General features: G+C 30.3%; 1 protein-coding gene across 4 annotated transcripts in view; it reads right to left on the bottom strand.

The window, feature by feature from the left end:
- Positions 1 to 15,338, bottom strand: part of LOC113383219 (serine/threonine-protein kinase MARK2-like) — a 121,323-nt gene that overhangs the window by 100,472 nt on the left and 5,513 nt on the right. The window lies entirely within an intron of this gene.

Below are 15,338 nucleotides of genomic sequence, written 5' to 3'. Positions count from 1 at the left end.
TCGTAAAATATTTTTTGATTTATTTATAATTAACCTTAGGTGTCCGGTACTCGGGGACTTCCGCCTACCACTTCGTCTATCAAAAATATATTTTCCGACGTCTCATTTCAAATTACAACTACGTGATAATATTCACCAGGCTTCCTTTCCTGGTGACTTTATTTGTCGCCCATTTCTTCGACGCAGAAGCGGTTCCTTTACCATTCCGCGCACGTGACCGCATTGTTTGCCGCACGGGATTAGATTCGCTAAAAAGACTTCAGAGTAGAATAAAATAACAACTATAGAACAAAACTAACCGCAGACTTCGAACAAGTCTCGTTTTGTTGTTGACATATTACCGATCGCTATCAGTTTCCACTTCAATGGACCTCTGTAATCAATAATAATATAAATTTTATCATTGTAGAATGTTTGCGAAACTTCCTTATTAGGAATAACGGTGGTAATAGACATTGTCAAAGTGTAAAATGCAGACTATAAAATATATTCTCTATCAATAATTATTTTTTAATCGCCTCATTTTATGACGCACATGGATATTTACATAGCTAATTGCTTTAGGTGATAGTCTGTTCATCATCTATGAAAGATAGTATTTATCTGTAATTTTTGCGGCGCGTGGATGTATTTATATGTTGATTACAAAATATTTACATTTTCAAAACACACTAATTATCTTCGATTTCATGACATTGTGATAACACCTGGAATTTGCCATTATGAATCGGCGAGAAGAAATAGGTGATAAAAATATTTTGCAAAACATGAAATCATTTGAGCAAACTTACATGTGATATATATTTCTCATATTTATTAACTTCCCGTAGGGTAAGTTATAGTAATCGCAAAAAAATCGAAAATGAAAATTTTTATATATCTTTACGTTTCAGAGATTTCTGAACATTTTGGCATACCTTAGAAAAAATGGATGTATGTGTGTGTGTGTGTGTGTGTGTGTGTGTGTGTGCGTGTGTGTATGTATGTGCGGATACAAATTTTCGTCGACGATTTCGGGAACACGGATCAACCGATTTGAATATTTCAAAAAACATTCGATTCGTATTAATAAGGAGACGTGCTGATTAGTTTTTGGCGAAGGCAGGTCTAGCCGTTCCGGAGATACGGGGCAAAAAGTGCCGAAAACGGTAACTCAGTTTTTAAGACAACGGAGCGTCCGATTTTAATAATTCAAAAAACATTTTACTTGTATTGACAAGATAAAGAATTGATCAAATTTTCATAAAGGCAGGTCTAGCGGTTTCGGAGATCTAACGAAAAAAGTAAAAAAAAAATGCCATTTGGCGGTCAAAAATGATCATTAGACATATGCACATCAAATTTCAGATATTTTATAGAGATTTTAACAATAAGTATAAATTTTGTTTATTTTCCTATGGGTTCCGTATCAATGTTTACCCGTTAGACAGCGACGCCGCGCTTACGTGCTTTATATTTTGTCTCTATGCAGCTAAAGCAGTACGATTGCTTTGAAAAACAAGTTCAGATCTTCCAAAATATGTCAAAATGAAGAAAACATTTTTTGTTCAAAAAAAAAAAAAATTTTTTTTTTAATTTTTTTAAAAAAAAAATTTAAAAAAAAAAAAAATTTTTTCAAAAAAAAGTAATTTTTTGTCCAATTTATAGTTCCTCAAAAATCTTATTTTTTCGAAGTAAATTTTTTTCAAAAATGTTAATTGTTTTTAAAAAAAATAATAATTTTTGGTACGGGAAGTTCCAGCAATTTGCCTTAAGGCACGATGCCCTAATTGCCTTAAGACAGAATTCCACTTACAGCTAGTTTTCTCTTAGAATTATCCCAAGGGTCCATTATCCAAAGTTTTCGGTGTGTTAAATAATATGCTGAAAGCGTTTTTATCTCCCTTTCCGAAACAAATCAGGAACACTAAAACCGTTTACAAACTACGAATAAAACTTTTGTTCGGAAAAAGGTATTATAGGAGCTTATACAAGTTAGAGATACAAATTAAAAGTTTTTCAAAGGTCAAAGGATAACTAATACAATACGTCTATCAATTATTCTGAAGGTTCGATTACATCAATAGCGTCTTTTAAAGGTCAAGAGGGAGAATGATCAAAGAAATGTATTAAACGATTCAAAATTAATTCATTTTGTGTCTACGAAAACTCCATGTGATTCAAGCTTTTCAAGTATAAAATATGTTCTCTATATTGATTTTTCATTTTGTTTGATAAGAAATTCTATGTTCCTTTGTAAATTTGCTTTTGTGGCACATCTGTGCTTTTAACTTTTGGCAAAAGATGAGTTTTGTTCAAGTACAACGATTTTGGCATACTTTGTGATCTTTTTGTCATCGATAGGTGAAAAATACAACGGTGAAGTCACAAATTCAATACTTGTGTTTGTGACGTTTGATTTAGAATTCAGAACGCGATTCTATGACGATAAGTGTTGAAGTATTTTTAGAGCATAGTACGTGTACATATATCTATTTTAAAAATTAATAAATAAAAATTTATTTTTCTTACAATTTTCTACTTGTCTAAATGCAACTTTAGCGATACTTTTGAAGTTATACAGTTAGGCTAATAACAAAAAGAAAATATTTAATTTTTTAATATACATTACATGTGTATTATTATTAATCCCTGGTGCATTTTTGCATTGAATTTAAATCTCTGCGCTTTTGAAAATTCTGTTTTCCCTTGGTGCATATCTTGCAGATCGTTGACCCAGCATCAGCCATAAAAGTGCATTACCAGGCACTTGTTACATAATTGCGCGCTCATAAACTCAGAAGAAATCAATAAGCCATGATAATTTTATATATATAAATCTTTGAAACTATCAACAACTTTATGATAAGCATTGTTATTTTATATTGTTAGGCATTATTATTGAATTACACCTAAGGCTAAAACTAGTGGTGCATGGCATTCTGCCTTATGGCAAAATTCATAATGGTCACTTTTTGGAAAACCCTCTGATAACTTCTGATATTTATTCTGTTTTTTGTTACTACTTTTCGGTTTTCTCTCGTACAATTATGTATCTATTACAACTAGCTGTTGGTCTATTTTCGTTTCAAGGAAGCATTTTGAAAATAATGGAGAGTCCATTACCACACGTAACGACTGCTGGACGAGCTACTTTATTTGTAGAAAATCTTCAGCAATCATCGCCCGTCACGTGTTGCATGTTCGTCTGCAATAAAGAAGTGAACTATTTTATTGCGCAATTGATGATCGTGCTCTCTGTTACATGTTCCGAGCTTTAATGGCATAAAATACAGTTTAAGATTGAGATTAATCGGTTTTGCACTTATTAATGTACAGTTTTGAAGGTAAAAATGGTGAAACTTTGTTCAAAATGCTTCCTGGAAGTTTGCCTTTTGGTGCAAGTTCCAATAATGATTTTATGAATTGTATGATGACTTACAAAATTGCAGTTTTTTTATTGTTGTCAAAAAGTTGTGGTAAAGAAATTCTCCATTTTTTTTTAATTATGGATATCTGAATGTTTTAACAAACCGACAACTTGATTAGTTTTTCATCAACATCTTTGATACAAAGTTGTATGGCAGGAGTTTTTTTAACAGTCTGTTAATGTATTGTATTGTAATGTATTGAAAGAGCTCATTTACGGACAAAAATGATCGTATACAGAATATAAAATACAAAATAGCATTATTTTGAGACGTTATATACTTGGAAAGTCCTAAAACTGCCTGTGAGACGAGAAAAAGACCACTTTTTTGACCCAAATCTTTGTATTAGTAAAAAATCTCGAGCAAATATCTGCACATGCTAACTGATTTAGTATCAATTTAGGGAAATCGGATATGACAAATCCTGTGAGACAACTCCACTCGGATTCACTCCGAGGGAGGAGTTGTATCGGAGTGATAACTCCGGTGTGAGTTACCCATCTCTAGTATATATATATATATATATATATATATATATATATATTTAATTTCCAGATGGTTTCCTTGTAATTGCGTATTCACGGTCTTTGCCAAATATTTTTAGCTCGAATTTTGTATGTAGTACGCAAAAGTTATTTACATGTTGCAGGTGCGCTTTTTGCTCCATAATATAAAACTTTACGTGTAATATATCTAGAAAATAATTAACTCTTGTATTTATTTTATGGATTTCTCATATCCCATGAAATTCGCACGTTTTATTTCTATAGGAAGTATTTCAAATGCAAATGCGTGTATTGTTAGAGTTCACACAGCGAGATGCCTTTATCAAGGTGGTTTCCTGTTTGCTAATAATTTTATAGACAGAGTCGGAAAACTCGGGAAAAAATTATAAAAAACTAGACAAAATTCAATATTACTGCAGCTAATAATTTTGTGTTCTATATTTTTAAGGATCTTATCAATTTCTTCATACCATTTAAAATTCCATGTATTACGTTCTTCTTCCTGCTGTCGGAAATGCCAATCGATAAAACTGGCTGATCTTAAGGTCGACCTGCGTGTTTTGCACCTCAAGTAATCTTCATAAATGCACTTGCATGTACATTTTAAAGGTTAATTGATTAATGATTATATGCAGTTTCACTCTTGCAATAATTCTACATTAACTAATGTACCTACTAGTTTCGTTGTTGCAACAAAATCCATTACCAAATTCCAAATCTACTTTATAAAAAATAATTATGAGTATGATATTTGATATTTGATAGTCGAAATTATCTCCATGGATGCTTCATTAGTTAAATCGACCAATGTACTTCATATATTATTAGCCACGACGTTCGACTTTCTATTTTTAGTCGCTTTTTTATAGACCCACGCGAATGTTCAGATATAATCTCACTATATGTTTCTGGTAAACAGAAAGTTGACGCATATTTATTATTTATAGAGGATGATTTTGTCATATGAAGTAATTGATAAGAACGATTTATTTATTATGTATACTGAAATATTTGTTTAAATTTCTTGACAAGAACCGTACCCAGTCGCTCGGAATAATATATTTACACAAACATATTTTTAGAAACATTTCGTTGTGTATTTATATATGGTTTATTAATTTGTTTCCTTTGAAGTAAATTTATATTTCCAAAAGACAAATTTGGTTTATTTTTATTTTTCTTATATTACTCAATATATCCTTTTATATGTCAGCGATCTTGGTATTTCTAGTTAGTCTTACATGTTCGCATATAGAAGTGGGCTGAATGGAGCTTGTTATACCGGTTTATTATTTCGAAATATGTTATCATCATGTGATGTATTCAAGCTCATGTAAAGGCGAAATGGCATGAAAGCGCGCATTTTTGCATCTTCTCGACAAAATTAAAGGCTTAAATTATATTTTGTATCAACGGTACGATTATGTTTGAATTACGTCAGTACGAGTTACGTCAAACTATGAATTACTTATTATTTCACTCGTTGTTTTTTATGTATAGGAATCTGTCAAAGTGACATTAGTGAATAAAATTTGTTAGAGTAAAAATGTTACCATAAATACTGTTATTGGGATTGTGTAAAGTGCATATTATACGTATACTGAAGTTCTACGTATCGATATTGTAAACAAGACAGGTCGGATTGGAATGGCAAAAGAGACAGGCACGTGATAATCAACTCGAAGGCGAAGAGCAGTACTTTTGTCGTTTCAGGAAAACTCCTGAGTAATGTACGAGGTACCGTGTGTCGCCGGCAACAAATGTGACGCTGCTAGTGCCATCAAAAGTCTATCCAACATCATGGGACAAATCCAATCCGCAAACCAGCACCAGCTGAGGAGGAAGGAAAAAAAGGAACGCCTTAAGAGGAAGAACAAAGATCTCATACATGCCAATGGAATCACAGCCAACGGCAATGTGAGGTCTTCGGTCAGACATAGCCCCACATCCACAATCACGATTTACTGAACAAAAAATTAACAACTTTCCGACACGCCGAAAGGGATATTTGGAACACGAAGACATCGAAAAACGTCTTATGAGTAAATCAAAACACGAAGAACAAAACAGAAGTATTAAACGAAGTTCCACTTGCGACTGCAAACCGAACGAGGAAGACAGAGTGCTTCCCAACGCACCACAAATAATACAATATCGAGTAAAATCTCACATGATGAAATTTTTACGAAGGACCAAAAGTCACACTCCAGCTACGTTAGCTGAGAGGGGTCAAATCGATCCTGATAAACTCAGGAAAAAACCTACGAATGTTACTCCAATTATAAACACGGAAAATAATCAGAATAAAAAGGATCCGAGGAGAAATCGCAGGATCAGCAGAATGAAGTAGTTTTGAGGAAGAGCCAGCAGAATGGACATGCGCAGCAGGCCGCAGACAAACCAAAGAAAGTGATGGTGACCATGGTTGATGGTTTGCCGGTCGTGGTTTCTTCTAGTAAGGGAGAGAAAAAGAGCCGAGCTAAGGTTGGTGAATTGTAATACATTTTTCTTTAAATATAAGGTAAATCATATAATAATTATGGTTAATATAACAGCATAGTTATATTGAAAACAGTTCTTAATATTCTTCTACTTAAATAAAATTATGCCTACCCGTAGTATTTATTTATTTCTTTATTAAATATTTGATGTTCACAATTTCGGATACAGCAGATTTAATATTATTAATTCTAGTTGAAGTATGTTTATTATCAACAGTACCAAAAATAATTAGTTTCCAGAATAATTGCTTGTTACACTGGAATATACTACACCAACTATCATAATGCAATTATTCTCTACTATTTGAATTTTAACTATACAGTTTGAAACTCGTTAAAATTCTGTATTACTATGAAAATATCACTGCATCGCAAATTGTAAAATCATTGTAACCGTGCAAATACTATATTCTGTTTCCGTTTGATGTATAATATGATGTACAACGCTGTTTGAACTGACAAAATCAGATTTCGCAGTTTTTTTCGTAGAAAGCGTATAAAATATTTAGCAAAATGTAATGGATATACCAATTTACATGATACATAGCGTTTATATATTTGTTCTGATAAAAAATCTCAGCACTTTCTAGGAATATAAATTTTGGCACATCCGTGAAAAATTTGGGAGGTACCTCTGATTCATGACAATCAACAGAATCGAAAGTAAATGTAATTGTGATTATATTATTTGATGTAAATTTCGGTAACTAGTATTATGTCATATATTTTATCAGATGAGTAATAGGGAATAGTATCTTTACATGGCTTCCCATTTCAGTAGAACATGTTTAAATACCCTTGCGATAGCTATAATTTTGCTATTATGTGCAGAAGTTATGACAAATCTAATTTACTACCAGAACTGAAATTCTTTAATTAGAAAATTTGAAGTGCTGTAATGACATCACACAAATTTGCTGTAATGAGATTTTATCATTCTCTGACCTGGTATGAAAGACTGACAATTTTCATCAAGCCACTTTAGTGACACGACGTCCGGGATATTATTATTAGTTACCTGACATTATCCATTATATTGACACAGTGAATTAGTTCCGAACTCTGCCTTAATACCGTTGTTTCAGCAAATGTGGATGTGTGTGCAATAAACAACGGATCGCAAAGTGGAAAAGTGTGTCAGATGGAAAATCATAGACGCGTACACTGTATTATTGACAATGGTGAACGCTTTAATATCCACGGTGACGGCATAAGAGAATAATGCTTTGTTGTATGGTAGAAGATAGTCGGGAAGCTGCTGGAAATGTAATGGAAATATTTCAAAACCTGAGGCATGTTTGAGAAATCACTTATAAATTTAAATATAATTAATGGTGACCATGGCAGAGGTACTTGGATCGATAATCGAGGATTGTAATTGAATATCAGATGTCAAATGCAAAGTTTGGGTATAAGCTATTATATTCTCTATTAGGTATATGTCAATCCAAGCATATCAGGTTGGCAACTAAGTGCGTTTTTCAGCTTAGATGGTTTCAGTTGAATTTTTAGGTTTGCTGACCTAGTCCAAACGTAAATATCTTTTGTTATGGATAGTAGACAATTTATATGTCAATCTTATCTGATTATGTGATAGTTAATTGTTTTATTACTGTGTATCTTATGTTTGTTTTACTTAGTATGTAAATACTTCACCGTTATGTGCATACTTCTCTATTCTATTACCTTTGTCCTAAATTCATTCCATTACTAATGAATCCGAATTTAATTAAATTCAAATCTAAAATCGTGCTCTCTCATGTTCTAGTATGCACCTCAATTTCCACATGCATCAGCTATGCATTATTATTTAGTAATGTTATTAGTATGAAAATGCAAATCATTATAGAAAATTGTTAGTAGTTGATTGTGTTCTCTCTCGGCTTGACTCTACCTGTGCGCAGGTGTCTGCAATTTAATGCACAGAAGTTTATGCAACGCGAATGCGAATGAATGTTCAGGGATGGGCTGTTGTAAGGCACAACTCTACTTATGGCTTAGAATTCTAAGCAAAACGACATTCACTTTGTACTTACTTAAGATATAATTATTAGGTACAGAAAATATTGAAAAATATTTAATGAGGCACAAATAAAATATTGACATTCACAACGTCTTAACAGTAACTTAACCTTCTATGGGCTTCCGTAAGTTGCAGGTCACATTCAAACTTTTCGATATTTAATCAAATATTTGTAACTTTTTTCTTGAGATGACGGATAAATCTTAGTTTTTCAACGTTGTCAAGACAACCTAATAGAGTTTGTTGAACCTAATTAGTTTAAAAATTTACCTGAACTAAGTCTTTTTCTAATACACTGCTGCTTAACATCAATAATATTAGGGCCAACACTTTTTGGCGGCTTCATTTATGTTTTATTATATTCTACTTATTATACTTATTTTTCAAAATCTGTCTTTTCGGCTCATAAGAAATCTGTTTTTTTTTTTTTTTTGGGATTTATGAGTTTGTATTGAAAAATATGTTGTTTTCGCTGGTCTCTTCATCATCTCTTCAGGTATCCAGAACATTTTGTACAGGTGCAATTTATTTACATATACAAATCATATATACAATTTTTCAAAATTTAGCTTTACTTAAATCTTCGTTAGTGATATAAGATTTTTTTCTTAAAGTATTTCATTAAATTTAAATTTAATAATTTAAATTAAAAGCATTCATAAATATTTCTTTAATATAAACCTGCTCTTTATTTTTGGTTCTTGAATTTAATTTTTGAGAGTGTACACCAAAAATAAAACAACGTACTTAAAACCTCATGATTAAATTTATTATTCTTGTTTTCTTATTTAGTGTTTTACTACCATATCATTAAATTTTACAATACCATATTGTGTAACAATTTGGCTTGTATCAGCAATAAATTTCATCATTTATTTACCTTTATTTATGTTTTAAAACAAAAATATTGATTGCATTATTTACAACATGACTCACTCGTCACCAATTTAAATCGATCAATCATATATAGTTCCGTTATTTATTTTGAAAATTGCGTTTTCATAGCCTAAACTAAATTTATTTATAGACAGTGAATGCAAATATTAAATTATGATTTTAGTTACAATTTTCCTGGATCTTCTCGTATAATCATACGAGATTTATAGCTCAAACAAAAATTTATTTACAACTATGTTAACTTTCAATAATCAATGGAATGAACAAACATATAATTATCGACATTGATAAGAGAACAGAATCAACTGTGGTCATTTCAACAATGGAAATTTTCAGAAATTATAATAAATAAAGCAAATTCGTCTCAATTTGCTGACTTAAATCAGCTTTAAGATCATTTTTTCAGGGATATTGCTTTGCTCGCATTCATAAATTCTGTATTTTAATTTTGTTGAATTTATTTACTTAATGTCTATCTTGATGTTGATATCTTAATTCACCCAATCCATATAAGTATTTTCAATTTCAAGCAAACATTATTTTTTTATTTCTATTTTTCTCATTATCGTTGCATTGAAAACCAAACCGTTATTACTATTTTTTTCATCAGTGAACTTTCGAACTTCTTGATTGATACAAGTCGAAAACAATCGCATATTGTGTTCAATATTAGTGTTCATAATATCTATATTAGCATTGTCATCGATGATATCCTGTAAATAATTATTTCCATGTCTTCGATAATGTTTATCTTATTTTCAATGACTACTTTGACTCTAAAATGCAGACTTCAGTACAGTTTTTGAATTGATACGGTTTGAGACAAAAGTTGAAGGAATATATCTGTGAGAGGATAATAGAATTGGTTTCCCTGAATTTGGATTTCTATATTATTTAGTGCTCTTGGAGTATAAAAATTTAATCAAAAATGTTTCCGTGCATCAGCTGACTATATGATGGTTTTCCGTGTTTATTTACAAAAGTTATCGACGGTTCCAGACTCTACGGAACGTTCTATAGAGACGATGTTTACAGTTTGGCATCTGTGAGTTCGATCTATCGTTTATATATTGATTAAAATATATTTGAAACTGCTTAAAACAATAAAAATATCATCTTTTGGCTCAGCATCCAAAACACGTAAAAAACACATGATCATCGATGCACACATGTAATTCATATCACTTTATCGAATACCATGTGCGAACTTCTTGTATATATATATACACATAATTTTTATTAAAAACACAATCTTTTTATAGATTTAGCCTTTGTCGAGTTGTATATATTATTTTTTCGTACAGTAGCGTCGAAACCGTGAAGGTTTTCATGGACAATTTAATTAATGAATTTTAGTTTAATTGAATGCTATTTATTATGAAATGAAGTTTAAATTACGCTGCTATTGATTAATTATAATGTCGAACGGGTCTCGAATAAAGTCATCATTATTGTATTATTATCATAATGTTTTAATGTACTTTCAGATGTAAATATTGATGAAATTTCCATTAATTTGTACATCGATCGCTGCTAAATCACTTATTTTTGCAATAAATTCGAGCAAGTTCTAACCGTTTCTAATATATCGTTTAAAATGATTTTAATTTACTTTATAAAATTTTATACATAAATTATTTCTAATTATAGCATGAACAGCTATTCAGCATGAACAGCTATAACTATTCAAGATTCAAACATAAAAATTTACTCGTTTATTGATTTTCTAACTAGTAAAGTTTAACGCAAAAATATAAATATGACATATGGATACAATAAAAAAAGAGTGTGCGTAAGGTTCACTCGCGATTGAAGTTAAACTTATTTGCTACTGTACAAGATGACATTTAAGTAAAAATAAATACATCATATAAAAATTTTGAATGTTCATTAGTAATATGGTAACACTCGCGATGTACACATTTATTAGTGTCAACCATTATACGCATTTATATAATGATAAATTATAAATTATATATTTATAATGGCGTCAAAAATATGTATAATATTTAAAACCAATAATGTAATTAAAGTCATACTTCAAATATGACATGATTGGTTTGTCATTGTAATTAGCATTTAGAAACGAATCTTCATTAGAGAAATGAAGTAATTGCTGATTAATAAACTCTTTAATATTCATTCACGAAGTGGATTATGTTATACAACGTCTAAACAAATATTGTTTTCACAACTTCACTCATCATGTAATAATTGTGTTTGAAGAACTTCATGTAATTAAAATTAACATACATTCATTGACTGCTTGTATTTTTTTTTAAATTTTTTGCTGGCGTTATAATCTCATTCTTTGAAACAGCTGTAATATCTGTCTTGCCTAAAAAATATTTTCCATTTCAATAACTTCAAAGATTTATAGAAACTACTAATCATATAGAAATTATTTCAATAAACTTATGTTTCATACATGGCGCAAATTCTGCATTTGTTTTATTAGTTTCATTATAATTATTTACGGGGGACAGGTTAAAATATTCTTCTCATTCAGGCATTTTTCATTAAATCAAGATTTGTACTACGATGTAACTTTAAAATGTTTATCTATGTCGATTTCTTTGTTGATATCGGTAAGCATGCAACGTTGATGCCGGTACGCATACAACGTTGAAGCCAGTACGCATATAACGACAGATCTCTATTCACATACACGACGACTAATCACGGTCGACCCGTATAGAAATGATCTCATCGAGAACGAATGACGACCAGTTCGGGCGTAACGGACTTCCGTTGCATTTGTACGGATGATTTACTACACCCTACTCACGTCTAAAGAAATCTTACTTCAGAAAGAATAATATGTGAGTAGATTATAGATCTACTATCTCTCTTACTATTGTAAGAGACAAATAGTGACATATAGAGATGAATATGATAGAGAGTGTATTTAGAGACAATAAACGAGTAATTAGAGATGATTAATAGAGACGAACGAAGTTAACATGAATATGCTCATAATTTTTGAAATGAGAACATTCTAAGATTTTAAGATAGAGAAGACTCAACTTGTAGAACACCTGTAATAACCTGTAGGGGAAAGAAAATGGACTTACTTGGTGATTGAACATATGCAGTAATTTGATTAAAAGCTCCATCTATTTTTATATAAAATGTATTATTTTATATTCATATGAAATTATAAGTAAACTATCAAGTTTTCATTAATAAATTACTATAAAAAATCAAAACAATAATATCCAAGGCTATTTCTGCCTGTATTTCCTGCGTGCAACGTCTTACCTACCTGTCTGGCGACAAACGAGAATCAAATAGGATTTGCATGCATAATTTTCATTTATCCTTGTGCGGCGTTAGCAAGGTCGACGCGGTTTATATTTATATATTTATATATTAATTTATAGCACAACTATGACCCAGTAACTTAAACGACGTGTAATGGTTATTTTACTGGATGGTTTTATTAAACTACTCATGGTGAAATATTTATTCAGCAACCAGCGGAAATCAATAGTAATAAAGTAACTTATTTTATACTAGCACAAAATTAAAGTAAATGAACTGTTTTTAGGCATAGTGTTATGACCGATTAGTTTTTGTTTGATTTTTAATGTTATAATGATGAATATTATTGATCTTACTAAGTTTTATTGGTACTAATTAAACAAAGTTTTTATAAATTTATATTATTTTGTATGATTCATTTTGGGTGCAATCAATTGCCCATTACATTCATTTGCCAATCAAGTATTGAACGGGTTCAAGGAATCTAATTTCTTAAAAAGAAGGATTAATATTTGAGGGACTCTTTATGGACAGGATGCATTACAATATGAGGGATTATATTATATTTCGAAAATAAACTAGTGGGGCACATGGCATCGTGCCTTAAGGCAAATTGCTGGAACTTCCCGTACCATAACGAAATGCTCGAGGAATATTAAATGTTTGTAAATATATTATTATCAATATTGTAACATTTGTCTAATATTTTTTTATAAGAATTATATAAACTAAATTTCAAAGTTATTTATTTAAAGTATATAATAAGTGAGCTTTAAAACTTCAGCCAGAATTAAAATTGAAATCTGAAATATTTTCAATATACAAAAAAAAAAATTTTTTTTTCAAAAGCAATTGTTTTGTCAACAAAAGCAGAAAGTTTTTTTTGAATCATCTATTCGGATGCTTATTACTCTCAAAAACTACCATTTTTTGTATATTTAGCTCTGTATCTCCGAAACGGCTGGACCTGCCTTTGCCAAAACAAATCAACACTTTTTCCTATCATTACAAATTTAATGTTTTTTAGATCATTCAAATCGGATGCTCCGTTCTCTCAAAAACTCGATTTTTATTTTCTGCACTCTTTTATCTCCGTAACGGCTGGACCTGCCTTTGCAAAAACTAATCAGCACATCTCCCTATCAATAGGAATCGAATGTTTTTTAACCATTCGAACGTGAACGAAAAAATGCGGACACACAAAAACACACACACACACACACCCATTTTTTCTGAGGTATGCCAAAATGTCCAGAAACCTTCAAAACGTCGAGAAATGTAAAAAATATTAATTTCGTTCTTTGGGACGATTACAATAATTCACCCTACGAGAAGTTGAAAATTCTCATTCTCACATCTTCCAAGATTATCATATATATTTTAATAATTAAGTGCATTTTCAATAATCATCTTCACATATTTAAATTTCTTCTCTCTAATCATTCTACCGTAACAAGAGTGTCATTACCGTCATTACCTATTTTAATTATTTTCCGCTGAATAATAAATCAATTCCGTTTATTGTTTGCGTTGTTAAATCACATGATGGAAATTAGTCAAAGCACATTTTTATTTATGGTTTAGTCATTATTGTGAATCATATACATACATGGATATAATGTTCGGTACGCCCACTTGTTGCATTTATCAAACTATCCTTTGATCACGTACTGAACTCAATTGAAATAATAGTTAATTTATACTGATGGCTTGGGAAGTTATTTTGGTGCAATTGTAAATGAAATATATTTGTATTAATTACTCTGTGGACATAATTATGAAGCCTGATTTTACTTTAATTTTTTTTTACCATATGCAAATTAAATTGAGTACGTTTGTCAAAACTAGATTACATACAAGTATGTATACATAATTTATTCTCGCATTGTTGATTCAACATTTGTAATTGAATTCAACCGCCTCTACCTTTTTTTGTGAGTTACATAACATTTTTTGCTACTGAATAAACAGCTTTTTATGCTTCCTGCTCTTTGTAAAAAATATTCATCGACGCATTATTAATGAAACCAGTATTTTACATGTACGTTTTTGGTGATTGCATATTGATGCAGGGAAATTATTTTATAATCTGAATGCCCGTATAAAAATTTTATAGACGCTTTTTTATATAGATAGGAAATGACAAAAATCTAAAAAAAAATATAGTTGTCATTTAGTTTATTTTATTACTAAATTTGGAAAGTTATATTTGACTAAATAGGCGACAATTAAAAGTTTAATGAACAAATGAGAAATATTGATAATTAATATTTAGTTAGATTTCTCAGAAACACATTTTATATCGAGTTTTTACCTGTAAAATATGTTAATAGATTTTTTTTTTAAGTAGCGTTTTCATATCGTATAGAGTACTTTAAATAATAATATGCTTCCAAAAAATGTGAGGATATGATATAAGTATGTCATTAGCAAAAGCTCAAAGCTGAAATAGGTTTCGAGAAGCTCTAAAGATTTATCCTACTTCGTGCTTTTTTTATTATTTATTATGAAAGTTTAATAACCATATGTTTACTTTAAAAATGTGGTTTATTATATTGATTTTCAAAATGCTGAGGTAATTCTAGATTTTTTTGGAGTAATTATACGGTTTTGCTAGAAATCGTGAATTTTATTATTTTATTGAATATTTGAGCGTTTAAGTGAGCTTTATAAAATCTAATCTTCTTGGATCTTGGCACTATTTTATTACAAAATTTAATTAAATTAATCGTATTTT

The sequence above is a fragment of the Ctenocephalides felis genome, unplaced genomic scaffold (genome assembly GCF_003426905.1).
Source record: "Ctenocephalides felis isolate EL2017-DRISC unplaced genomic scaffold, ASM342690v1 CF-g0.4_SCAFFOLD_03570, whole genome shotgun sequence".
NCBI classification, from domain to species: Eukaryota; Metazoa; Arthropoda; class Insecta; order Siphonaptera; family Pulicidae; genus Ctenocephalides; species Ctenocephalides felis.
The sequence above is the reverse complement of the archived record's forward strand: the minus strand, read 5'-3'. Positions and strand labels throughout refer to the sequence as shown.